The 11901-nt window shown below is 34.5% G+C and overlaps 1 pseudogene; it reads left to right on the plus strand.

The window, feature by feature from the left end:
- The first annotated feature begins 6882 nt into the window (after positions 1–6882).
- LOC136339842 (histone-lysine N-methyltransferase SETMAR-like) lies at positions 6883–7975 on the plus strand (annotated as a pseudogene).
- The last annotated feature ends 3926 nt before the right edge of the window (positions 7976–11901 follow it).

Here is an 11901-nt window from a genome sequence, read left to right on the forward strand (position 1 = left end):
AGAATTCGAAGTTTTGGATTAAATTCATATCGTCCCATGCGTCGGCTTCCATTATCACGAAACCATAGGGTGGCCCGACTGGAGTGGTGTCGTCTGAGAGTGCAATGGGTGGATGAGTGGAGAAGAATCGTGTTCAATGATGAGAGCCGATTTTGTTTATGGCGATCTGATGGACGGTTACGTGTTAGAAGGCGCAAAGGAGAGCGATTAAATTTGGACTTTTTGGAAAGGCGTCATTCTGGTTTAATACCAGGTGTCATGGTTTGGGGTGCCATCCAGTATGGTAGTCCGTCTCCTCTTGTTTTCATTTATGATAGATTAAATGCTCAGAGGTACATTAATAGTGTCTTAGAACCGATTTTTGTACCATACATGCACGACCATCCTGGAAGCACATTTCAATAGGATAATGCGCGACCACATGTAGCCAACGATACTTTGAGGTATTTGGAAGCTGAAAATTTGGATACTTTGCCTTGGCCAGCTCGGTCTCCAGATTTGTCCCCAATAGAGCATGTATGGGATATAATGGGTCGGAGACTTCATCGTGTAGCTCGCCCTCCAGAGACCATAGATGAACTCCGCGAGCAGGTGCAGATTGCCTGGGATACAATACTACAGGAAGATATTGACAATTTAATTTTAAGCATACCACGTCGCTTACACGAATGTATTAATTTAAGAGGAGATACCACCCATTATTAAATTATTTTTAATTTTTTTCACTTATTCACAATAATTTTCTTTTGATATTTTGATCGTTTTTATCTGTTACCCGACCCAACGTAATGCCAGAATTTCAAACGTGTACGATGTGTTCTTCTTAGTGTTGCGGTTTTTTTGAAAGTCAGTGTATTTCCAGGTTACAAAGCAATGAACGTTGAAATAGTTATTCACCTAACAAATCCTGAAAGTGACTCTTTATCGCATATTGACTGCAGCCAGCCGAATTTGCTAAATTCATTTTCTTACGTGTTAGGTACAATATTTTTTACGAGCATACATGTATCTTTTGTAAGTTAAATGAAATTTTAGCATGCGGTAAAATCTTTATACCCACAGGTGCGGCAAAATCTTTACGGGCTTTATACGGCAATAATTTTTCCCACACGCATGGCGACGTTAATTACTCATAAAAAGTTTTTACACTTATACATGCCACTTTGATTTGCGTGCGATAAAACTTTATGGAAAAAGCTACGTTCAAGTAGTAAATTCGTGTGGTAAAGCCCGTTTTACTGGAAGCGCGCAAAAAAATTCTAGATATGTATATTATTTATTCGTTTATTAAATTCTCATATGTGTGCGTCTAATGTTATCCACCAAATTAATCGATATATGCGCTATGAAAAACACTAGTTTAAAAATTTGTCAGCTTTTTAAAAAATGTTGAAATGTGAATAGGTATAAATTCTTCGTATTTTTTTCATTTTTAAGTTGGCACTTGAGAACTTTGCCCATCCTTCTACTTATTACAATATAAATCAACTTAATTATCTGGGTGACCTTTACAAATTTCTAAAAACTTTTTGTTTCTGACATATTGTATGACAAACAATAGTTTTCATTACTTTGAAATTGGTTTTAAATTCAGGTTTCTACAAATGCATTTCAAAGAATTCGAAATCTCAATTTAATTATGCAGAGTCAGTACAGAATTTAAAAATCAGTGGATGGAAGTGGAAAATCACATTTGAAAATTTTTGAGGTACATAATATTGATGACACAATAATTTTTTTCACTTAAATTTTAAACGTTGTTGATATCAATTAAAACTTAGTACCATTGTAAATAGAAAGTTCAAAGACTGGTCCACATACAATTTCGTCAAATAACTCGCCTATTCAATATCCCATTCCTAAGCAATGCTCACAGCTAACTATCACCCACGTTCGAAGTTATGGAAACTGTGCACCGTAACATTTGGGGTTTTGATAAAAATATTTCTTAAGTTAAAAACTCAGATTTCTGCCCTTAATTTGAGTGTAGCAACTACCATTGCTTTGAGGTAGGATCAACACTAATATATACTTTGTATTATGTCGCCATATTGTCAAAATACGTGACTTCATTAATATTTAATTCACGTTTAATTGTTAGAGCTATATATGATCGATTCTCGAAATAATGTAAATTTGCCTTCACGCCGTAACGTTAGGTATATTGTTTCGACAGTTCGGCAACGATAGCCAGAGCTAATTATCAATGTTTTTGGAAAATAAACAGACTCACCTGTACTACATAACACTTACATAATTGGGCAAAAGTTCGCGTTTTCGAGATTCTATTATCAAGCAATAGTTAGAGCTAACTATTATTGGTTTTCAAAAGTCTATAAAATAAACCTAAATTACAGTTAGAGTTAAAAAAAATCTATTTTATATACAGTAGCGGACAAAAGTTTAGAAACTTTTTGTTTATCTTCAGTTATAGCAAAGTTTTTCACAAGTTGTGAGCGAATTATTATTATACTACAAATATGAATAAGGCTAAATGTGTATCTCGGAATTTGAAACAAAAAATTGTCCAATTATAAGAAAGTGGTGAAAAACAAGTTTATATTTCAAAAAATCTCAAAATTTGCAAAAGTGTTCGCAAACGTTATATCTGCTTATCGTGGTGGTAATAAAAGTCTTGTAACAGCGAAAAGTACAGGATGACCACGAAAAACTTTCGCTGTAATTGATAAAGTCATTACAAAAATCTCAGAAAAAGATCCAGGTAAGACGTCGACTAAGTGCTGTTGGTATATTCGGAAGGGTTGCTGTTAAGAGACCCCTTCCATCAAAGAAGAATATCAAGGCTCGTCTTCGTTTTGCTCGGGACCATGTGGAATGGACTCCTGAAAAATGGCGCACTGTCCTTTGGACTGATGAAAGCCAATTTCAAATATTTGAATCATATAGAAGACACTATGTAAGGCTACCAAAAGGCAAAAGATACGCCGTAAAGTACCAAGTACTGACGGTGAAACATGGAGGTGGCAGTGTTATGGTTTAGGGGTTTTTTAGTCGGTCTGGTACTGGATCAATTGTTGAGGTCAAAGGAAGAACGGACAAATTCCAATATCGAGACATGTTGGAGAATCAAATGTTGCCTTTTGGGGAATATGAAATGCCTCTTCGTTAGAGACTCCACAAGATAATAACCCCAAGCATACTTCGAAGCTTGTCAAAAATTGGTTATCAACAAAGAAGGTGGATTTAACTGGTCATCATAATCACTATATTTAAACCCTATTGAGCACTTGTGGGAAATACTGAATCGATCGAATTTGATTAAAAAATATTCGAATTAAAGCTGAACTTTTTGATACCATGATGGACGAGTGGAAAAACATTCCTGAAGAAATGTGTGCCAAACTTGTAAATTCGATGCCCAGAAGATGTCAAACAGTAATTAATGCAAACGAATATGGAACCAAATATTAATTTTTACTTTTTTTCGTAACAGAATTTTTTTGTAAATAGGATTTTCTAAACTTTTGTTCGTCACTGTATGTAAAAATACTTATAGTGAACTAAGAAATGGAATAGTGGAAGAAAATACATGGTAATACAGGATACAATATTTGACAACTTTTTTTTTATCTATACCACTTTTTAGGCTCCCCGTAACATTGAAAATTATTTCAAAATATAGTTTCCATAGACATCTAAAGTTTTTATATTTGATATATTTCTGGAAATCTTTTAGATTTTCTTCAAAAACCTTCATAAATCATCTTGAAACCTATATAATCGAGGTGAATTAAATTTTGACACATTTTTCTGGAATTTGCAAAAATCTTTATGAGTTCCTATAAACGTGAGAAGCACGTTGGCTCCTGAAAGATTCCTGAAATACGAGCTGCAAAAGGCTTTCAAATCTAATAAGTTAAGTGGAACGCTCCTTGATTTGTAAGTTCTCTTTGGCACCCAATTTGTATTTCATGTAAAAGGGCGCACTCAAAAAGGTTTCCACTTAAGTTTTATTTGGAAAGCTTGATGACGGGTTAAGTGGGGATTTTAATAGCAAGAGTGCTTATACAGGATTTCGGCCCAAAGGAAATATTGTCGGGCAATTATTAGGAAATATGAGGGCAAATAAAGAATTTCCAGCCAGGGCTTATCCACTTGGTTCGCTGGTCAGGTCTGGAAATGCCAAATTACCCATAAAGCTGTTCGTTTCCGATTGTGAAAACAATTTTCCGGATCCCTGAGTAGTCTGTAGGTTTACCAGAATTCTCTGAGATATACTGAACAATATATTTCTGCGGTAAGTCATAATTTTATGGGTAAATAATCATGAAACCAAATGGCCGTGGCACATATAAGTCATTACGAGGCAATTATTCGAACCATTTAATAATTTGCTCGCTCTACAACAGTGGTCGTATAATTATTTCCATAAATCCAGAAGCATAAACTTGGCCATAATTCTAACCATTACTCTGGGATTTTGTTAGTAATGGGCATTTAAAGTTGGGCTAATTCCCTGAAATTTGCAACTACTAACGCAACAGGGGGATTGAGATATTGGCATGTGAGAAAGCCTCTTTTAGAAAATTTAACTGCGTTAGTAGATTAAATTCTAAAGAGAATAAAGTGCCTCTCGCAATATCTGTGCAGAAGAGTATAAAGAATCAAAATAATGGGAGCAACTTCTCCAAATTATCAAACTTCAATTTTTAAACTACTTTTTTATGACGAAAGTCTGTAATCCTGTGGATATAAAAGAGATTTAAGCTGAGGGGTTATTAATTTTGAAGACAGTAAGGTTTTAATCTCAATTTTAAAAAGCATTTCGTGGGGATATAAGTTTTAAAAAAATCCCTGATTTCAGTACGAATTTTGATGAGCTAAATTTTTAAAACAAACTTTTTAATGAGTCCAGACAATAATAGGATGTGGCGACGGGAGGCTATTGTTAATTGTTGTTAATGAAGTGATAAAGATTTAATATAACAAATGTAAAGAATAAATTTCTTATTAAATTGGCCCTGATTAGCTCGAAGACTGTGAGGCTTTCAACTCCACAAAAGCATAAGCAAATTCAAACTTGAATTTTTTTTTGTGACAAATGCACTCTTTTTTTATAAACGTTAGATTTTCAGCTAATCATATCAATTTTCTACCGAATAAAATGTTGGTGATATCGATAAAAAATATGTTTTTTTTTTATCGCGACAAATGCACTCATCCTTAGGAACGTTCGATTTTCAGCCAATCATATTAATTTATAATACTATCGAATAAAATGTACGTGACATCGATAAAAACATGTTTTTATCGCGACGAATGCACTTACCTGTAGAAACGTTAGATTTCCAGCTAACCATATCAATTTACTACTGAACAAGTATTTCTGACATCGATAATAATTCTTCGATAAAGTTTTTTCTTTACAATAAAAAATCGTATTTTTTTCAATATCTTCAAAGTAATATAACCAGTGTTAGCAGAATCACTTATTTGTTATCAAACATTAAGTCTCTCGCTCAAAAAATCACTTGAATGTTGAATTAGTAGTAAATGTGCCAAAATTAAACACATTGCAATTGACTTAGTTATACTGGATGTATTTTTAAAAATGTGCCACCTACAGATTTCTAGAAGTGTAAATGAAAATTAAAAATGCCGAGACACGTCGACCTTAGAATGAAGAGGAGCAATGAAGAATGAAAAAAGTTCTCATCTCTTATAAATAACATTGTATAGGTAACAACCTTTTCGTTTTTTTTTTTTTAGTAGGGAACATGGGTCAAGTGACACAAAATTTTGAAGGTCTTCCAATTCTCTAAACAATCGTGTCAAAATTATCCAGGGTATTTCCTAAGTACGGTACGTAACTTCGGGAGCGTATTCTACAGCTAAAATAAAGGCAATTTTGTTATACAAACTATATCCGAAAAATGCTTCGTTGCTGAAATACAGGGTGTGAAAATTTCTTTGAAAAATTACAATTTTTTAAATATTTCAGGAACTACTTGAGACATTTTAATGAAATTTTGCATGGTTTGAGAGTTAGCAACGGTGTCAAAGAACAAAAAAATTCATATCTTCATACAAGTATTTCTTCTTTTAAGAATAATAAAAAAGAATGAAAAAATTTAGCTACAATGTTTTTTATTTATTTACTCGACAAAGGTACGTCCTACGAAACAAAATCAAGAGATTTCTTTTCTTCCAAACCAAACACATAATTAAAAAAGGAACAAAATATTGGAAAAGAACAGTGGCGTACCATATTTTTCCTTTAAAATATCCAGTAATTATCCTGCTCGCACGCCACTGGTTACACAACAGCCACTGTTTTTAACGTAAAATGCGCGTTGCTAACTCTCAAACGCTGCAAATCTTCATTAACATGTCTCAAGTAGTTTCGGAAATATTAAAAAAATTGTAATTTTTTAAAGAAATTTTCACACCCTGTATTTCCGCAACGAAGCATTTGTGCGATATAGTTTATATAACAAAATTACCTTTATTTTAGCTGTAGAATACGCTCCCGAAGTTATGTACCGTACTTAGGAAACACCCTGTATAACATTTTTATTTAAATTTAGTTGAAAAAATAAGTCATTAAATGATATTATTGAAAGATGAACGAACAAGAAAGACCGCTGTACATCAACTTAAGAGATCATTTTTCCATGGCTTTTATTATTATTTATCGCAGTATGTAGATACTCTATTATGAGAAAACGTATTAATTTTATTAAAATAGCATTATTAAGATAGAATCAAAGCAGTGCAATTATTGTTAGCGTAAAATTAATTTATTGTTTGGAAGAAAGGATGGAAACATTCGGTTGGTAGAAAAATAATTTCGTTTCTGTATTTTCGATTTTTACAGCGTGATATTGGAAAAAATTCTTTGATAAATACAGCCACGCTATATATCATTTAAAAACGTTGACTTTTTTCTATATTTTAATAATAAACAGTGCGCATGTAGTGTCCCTTTACAGTTTAGTTAGAGAATTTTAGTCAAGATGGAAAAGATGCAAATTCGGACGATTTTCTTATACGAGTTTAAACTGGGTACTAAAAGAACGGAAACGGCTCGAAAAATGAATGATGCTTTTGGTCTTGATATTGTTCATGCACGGGTAGTACAACTTTGGTTTAAAAAGTTTCGTAGATCAGTAATTGACAATGCCCAGTTGAAGACCCTAGTCGAAACAAATCTCCCATACAGCTATTAGAGAACTTGTGGAAGAATTAGGCATAACTCATCCAACAATTCTAGACCATCTGCAACAACTTGGAAAAACAGCTCGACAAATGGGTCCCGCACGAACTGAACGGAAAGCAAAGAAATCGTTGTTTCGAAGTGTCGTCGGCACTCATTTTGTGCAACAAAAATTACCCGTTTCTTGATCATATTGTGACGTGTGACGAGAAATGAATCCTCTACGACAACCGTCGAAATTCAGCTCAAAGGTTAGATCACGATCAAGCTCCACAGCACTTCCCGAAACCACATTTGCACCAAAGCAAGGTCATGGTACATGTGTGGTGGTCAGATCCATCACAGCTTTCTAAATCTGGGCGAAACCATCAGAGCAGAGAGGTATTGTCAGCAAATTGATGACATGCACCAAAAACTACGGCGTATTTCCCCAGCATTGATCAACAGAAAACGTCCAATTCTTCTTCATGACAACGCTCGGCCACATGTCGGGCAATCGACGCTACAGAAATTGAATGACCTATACTCTCCAGACCTCTCACCTATAGATTACCATTTTTTGAAGCACCTCTACCACTTCCTATGCGGCAAATGCTTTAAAAACCAAGAGGATGCCAAAAACGCCTTCAACGACTTCATCCCCTCTTGAACTTCGGAATTCCATAATATATTTGTTTTACGTTGGCAAAAGTGTATTGATTCGAATGGTTTTTATTTTGATTAGTAAAGTGTATTATAAGTTAAGTGGCATTTGTATAAAGTTAAGGGTTGAAAAATTAAATTATTTTTCTACCAACTTAATACTTTTTTGTATGGACCGCAACATCGGTGGGCCACAGTAACGGTCAAGACTTTCAATCAGAATAATTCTAGTAAGTATTTAAGTCAACGGTATTTCAAGAATTTGGCTGATAAATTCACAAACAGTAGATCAGTTTTCAATATTAAACGAACAAACAATGGAAATTTGCACAAAGTTTTTTTTTATTGAAGTGTTAGGGTTGTTAACGATACAACCTATTAGCTTTTTACGAAAGATTTATTTGATAACTGGGTTATCTAACACATCACTTCGTAAGGTGTTGACCAACTTTCATTCTTACAAGTTTCAAATTCACCAGCAGCTTATAAAAGATAATTCTGGTAGGAGAATCCAATTTTGTGAATAAATGAGCCAATATATTAATGAAAATCACAATCTAGTCAAAAATATTGATTTCAGTGATAAGTGTTATTTTTTTTCGAAGGGAGAAATGAACACATATAGTAACTATTGGTTTTGTAATGATAATAAAATCAACATCACTTTTTGAAAGGACATACGTACTTGTCACAAAAACTTAACGTTTGAGCAGGAATTCTCGCAAATGCAATTATCGGACCAATATTCATTAATAGTAATTTAAACGGAAAACAGAATTTCGATTTGCTGCAGGATTTAATCAACCTTTTAATCACCAATGCACTGGAGAATCAGTTTGACGAGAATGGACACCTAATATTGGATAAGGATTTATTATATTTTCAACAGGATAGCGCCCCTTCACATTATGTCTTTTTGATTGGGCAGTTTCTTTACAATAATATTTCTAGAAGATGGATTGGCAGAAGAGGTACTATGGAGTGGTCAGTTAGACTTCCTAATCTTACACCTCTCGCTTTCTTCCTTTGGGGATACCGTAGAGGTATGGTTTACGCGATTCCTGTGCAGGATCATAAAGTAGTGCACTGAAGGATTTTAAAAGCCTGCCTGTTAAGGAATTACTTCGATAAATGAAATCACGAAAACGCCAATTTGGTTTACATAAATTGGACTATATTTGACTTGCACTTATATCAAATAATGAAAGAGTTTTGGTCTAAGTAGGAAGAGGGAGAATGCTTAATTGGGCGGATTACACACTATGAGTTCGATCACATCCCGACACCGACGTAGCTTCCACACGAAGAGAAGAAAAAAGAGAGAAATAATTACTTCTATTATCCCTTAAGTACTAAACCCGAAGAATTCCAACCAGAGGCGCACCACCACCAAGAACCCTTACGGGCTATGACTACGCCGGATCCCATAAATCGCGGCCATCTGGAGAATATCTATACTAGTCGCTTTTCTGGAAATAGTACAAGGCCAACAAATTGCCCATCATGACAATAGTCCCGACCGAGAAAGCTTCCTTTGACCAGTAGCATATTTCCCAGCCAAAACGTACCCTGAATCTTGGCCTGATGGGCCATGTAGTCTGGCACCCAAATGGTATTCTCAGAATAAGTATCGCCGTACATGGGCGAACTTAAGGGATAAAATATAAATACATAACAAAAACCAAAATTAACATCAACAAACAAAAAATCAATAATTTAAAGTCCCTAACATTGTCAAAACATTCACAACAAATGTACTAAGAAGTACGACGTGAGTTTGACGACTTATTTGTTTTATTGCATGGAGAATAATAGAATGCCTTTCGAAAATTTCTTAAAAAATTAAAAATTATGAAAACATTTTAAGAAAAATACAAACATTTTGACACAGTTGTTTAGAAAATTGAAGAACCTCTAAAATGATACGTCACTTGACCCATGTTTCTTTTTTAAGAAAACCAAGGCGTAAGAACTATTTTCATTCTTCGTATTCTCCCTTCATTCTAAGGTCGACCTGTTCTAGCGTGTTTAACTTTAGTTTATATTTTTCGAAATCTGGGGGGTGGCAAGTTTTTAAAAATTCACCCTGTATACAATTTCTGGCTCATTTTGGTTAATAAATTGATTCTTATAACACAATTAGTATTTTCAGAAGACATAGATAATAGTATCTATGTTGAGGTGTTGGTGTGTGTGTGTGTTGACGACTATGTCTATGTCAGACGATTTTTTTGGTGTGAAAATTAAACTTTGTGAAGTTTTTGGGTTCGTTATTTGTCGTTTAAATGGACAACTGTGGATCTATTTTAAATATAGATATCTCAATTAGGACTGTGAAGCGTTAAAAAATAGTTTGAAAAACTTTTATTTCGAAGTACTTTAAAAATCGCGAAAATCATTATTAATGTTATTCCATAGAAGTCTTGTGGTGATCTCGGTTCAAATAGGACGTGGTTAGTGCGAATACATACATTTTTTAATTTTTTGGTTGCACCCAGACTATGGAAATTACAAACGAATTTCAAGAATCTGAACAATCTACAAATATAGTAATCGCCAGATAATAACTACCAAGAGAATTCCAAAAGTAAAATGAATCTTGGGAGCTCGCAAGGACCCGACCCGGACTAAGCCTCCCAGGATGGCTTCCTTCAGCCAAAATCAAAGAATAGAGGCAGAAAACTCAAGTCTGACCTTACTACATCAACAACACCAACCCTAGATTCAAAAACACCAGCATTTGATCGGCCGATGACAACAAAAACATTTACATGTAACACATAAACTACGATAGCAAAGAGACAACATCCAATATTTTGGCTTACATTCACCATTGTCAGGAGCACCACAATCGCTAGAGAGGAATTTGTCTTGAAGTGGAAAGAACTCAATTCAAGCCAGGATATTATCATCAAATAAGAGAAAAACATTCTTCTCAAAATAAACGACGAGACCAAAGCAACCGAAACCCTTCAACAGTTTATCGACCAAAAAAAGTCGTAGCACCTTTCAAACAGAACCTTCATATTCCAATCACTTCATTAAACTAAACATATCACCAGGTAGCACCATCCTATTTAGTAGTGGCCAAGGGGATATACCTAAAAATAATGGCCGACTTGCTCCTAGAGAAGCTCAAAAAGCATAACCTCCATATCAAATTTCAGAAAAGAATCATGTCTAGGCAATGAAACACATCACTTCTCATGATACGACTAATAACGGAAGACCTCACAACATAGGATAAGCTAATGAATGACAGGATGGTTCACTTTTTGAGTCGCGTTTTTCGAATAGTCGAAAGCAAGCCACCAGCTCCCATTCATACAATAAATGCAACTCATTTGACAACCAGACAGAGGATCGCAAAGTTTTAGTCAAATGCAACAAATGTCAGGAACCCCATTCAACGGCAATATGCAAGACGTCACTGCCTAGAAGGTGTCCTGCTTATAGTTCAGAAGATCACGCAACATGGTCCCCGAAATGTCCAAGAAGACCTATAGCCCCAGTCGAAGGAATCCCGAACGTAAGGATCAAATGCGTTAACAAAAAACCGGAGAAGATGTCGAAAACATTAACAGAAGATAATAGGATTCAATCACCGGTAATGACTCATGACTTCATAATAAACAAATAGAAACATTGATTTGATAAGATAACTAATATAATCAGAGAAGAACTCATTAAAAAACTACGTAAACAGTTCGTCGAAGACTTCGATATCGACATATCAGTTGCCTTCTTTGGAAGTTACATGCATATCTTAATGTTCGATATGCTTTTACTTAACAGGAATTCCATGACAGAACTCCAAAATTGACTAAGACAAACAATTACAAACGTAGAACATTAAATTAAAAAATATTGTACGTCAAGATCAATGTACTGAACGGTAAAAACAAGTAATATACAAGTAAATAGGACGTAGTAGTACCAACTACTGTAGGTTCGTAGAAACCAAAACAAAACTGGGATAGACATCGACATACAGAAACTGTCAATATATCTGTAAGCATGGTAACATCTTAAATAACTCCAGAGGAGGTACAACAGTGTTTCTTAATTAGAGAATAAGTTAG

This window comes from Euwallacea fornicatus, chromosome 6 (assembly GCF_040115645.1).
Source record: "Euwallacea fornicatus isolate EFF26 chromosome 6, ASM4011564v1, whole genome shotgun sequence".
Taxonomy (NCBI): domain Eukaryota; kingdom Metazoa; phylum Arthropoda; class Insecta; order Coleoptera; family Curculionidae; genus Euwallacea; species Euwallacea fornicatus.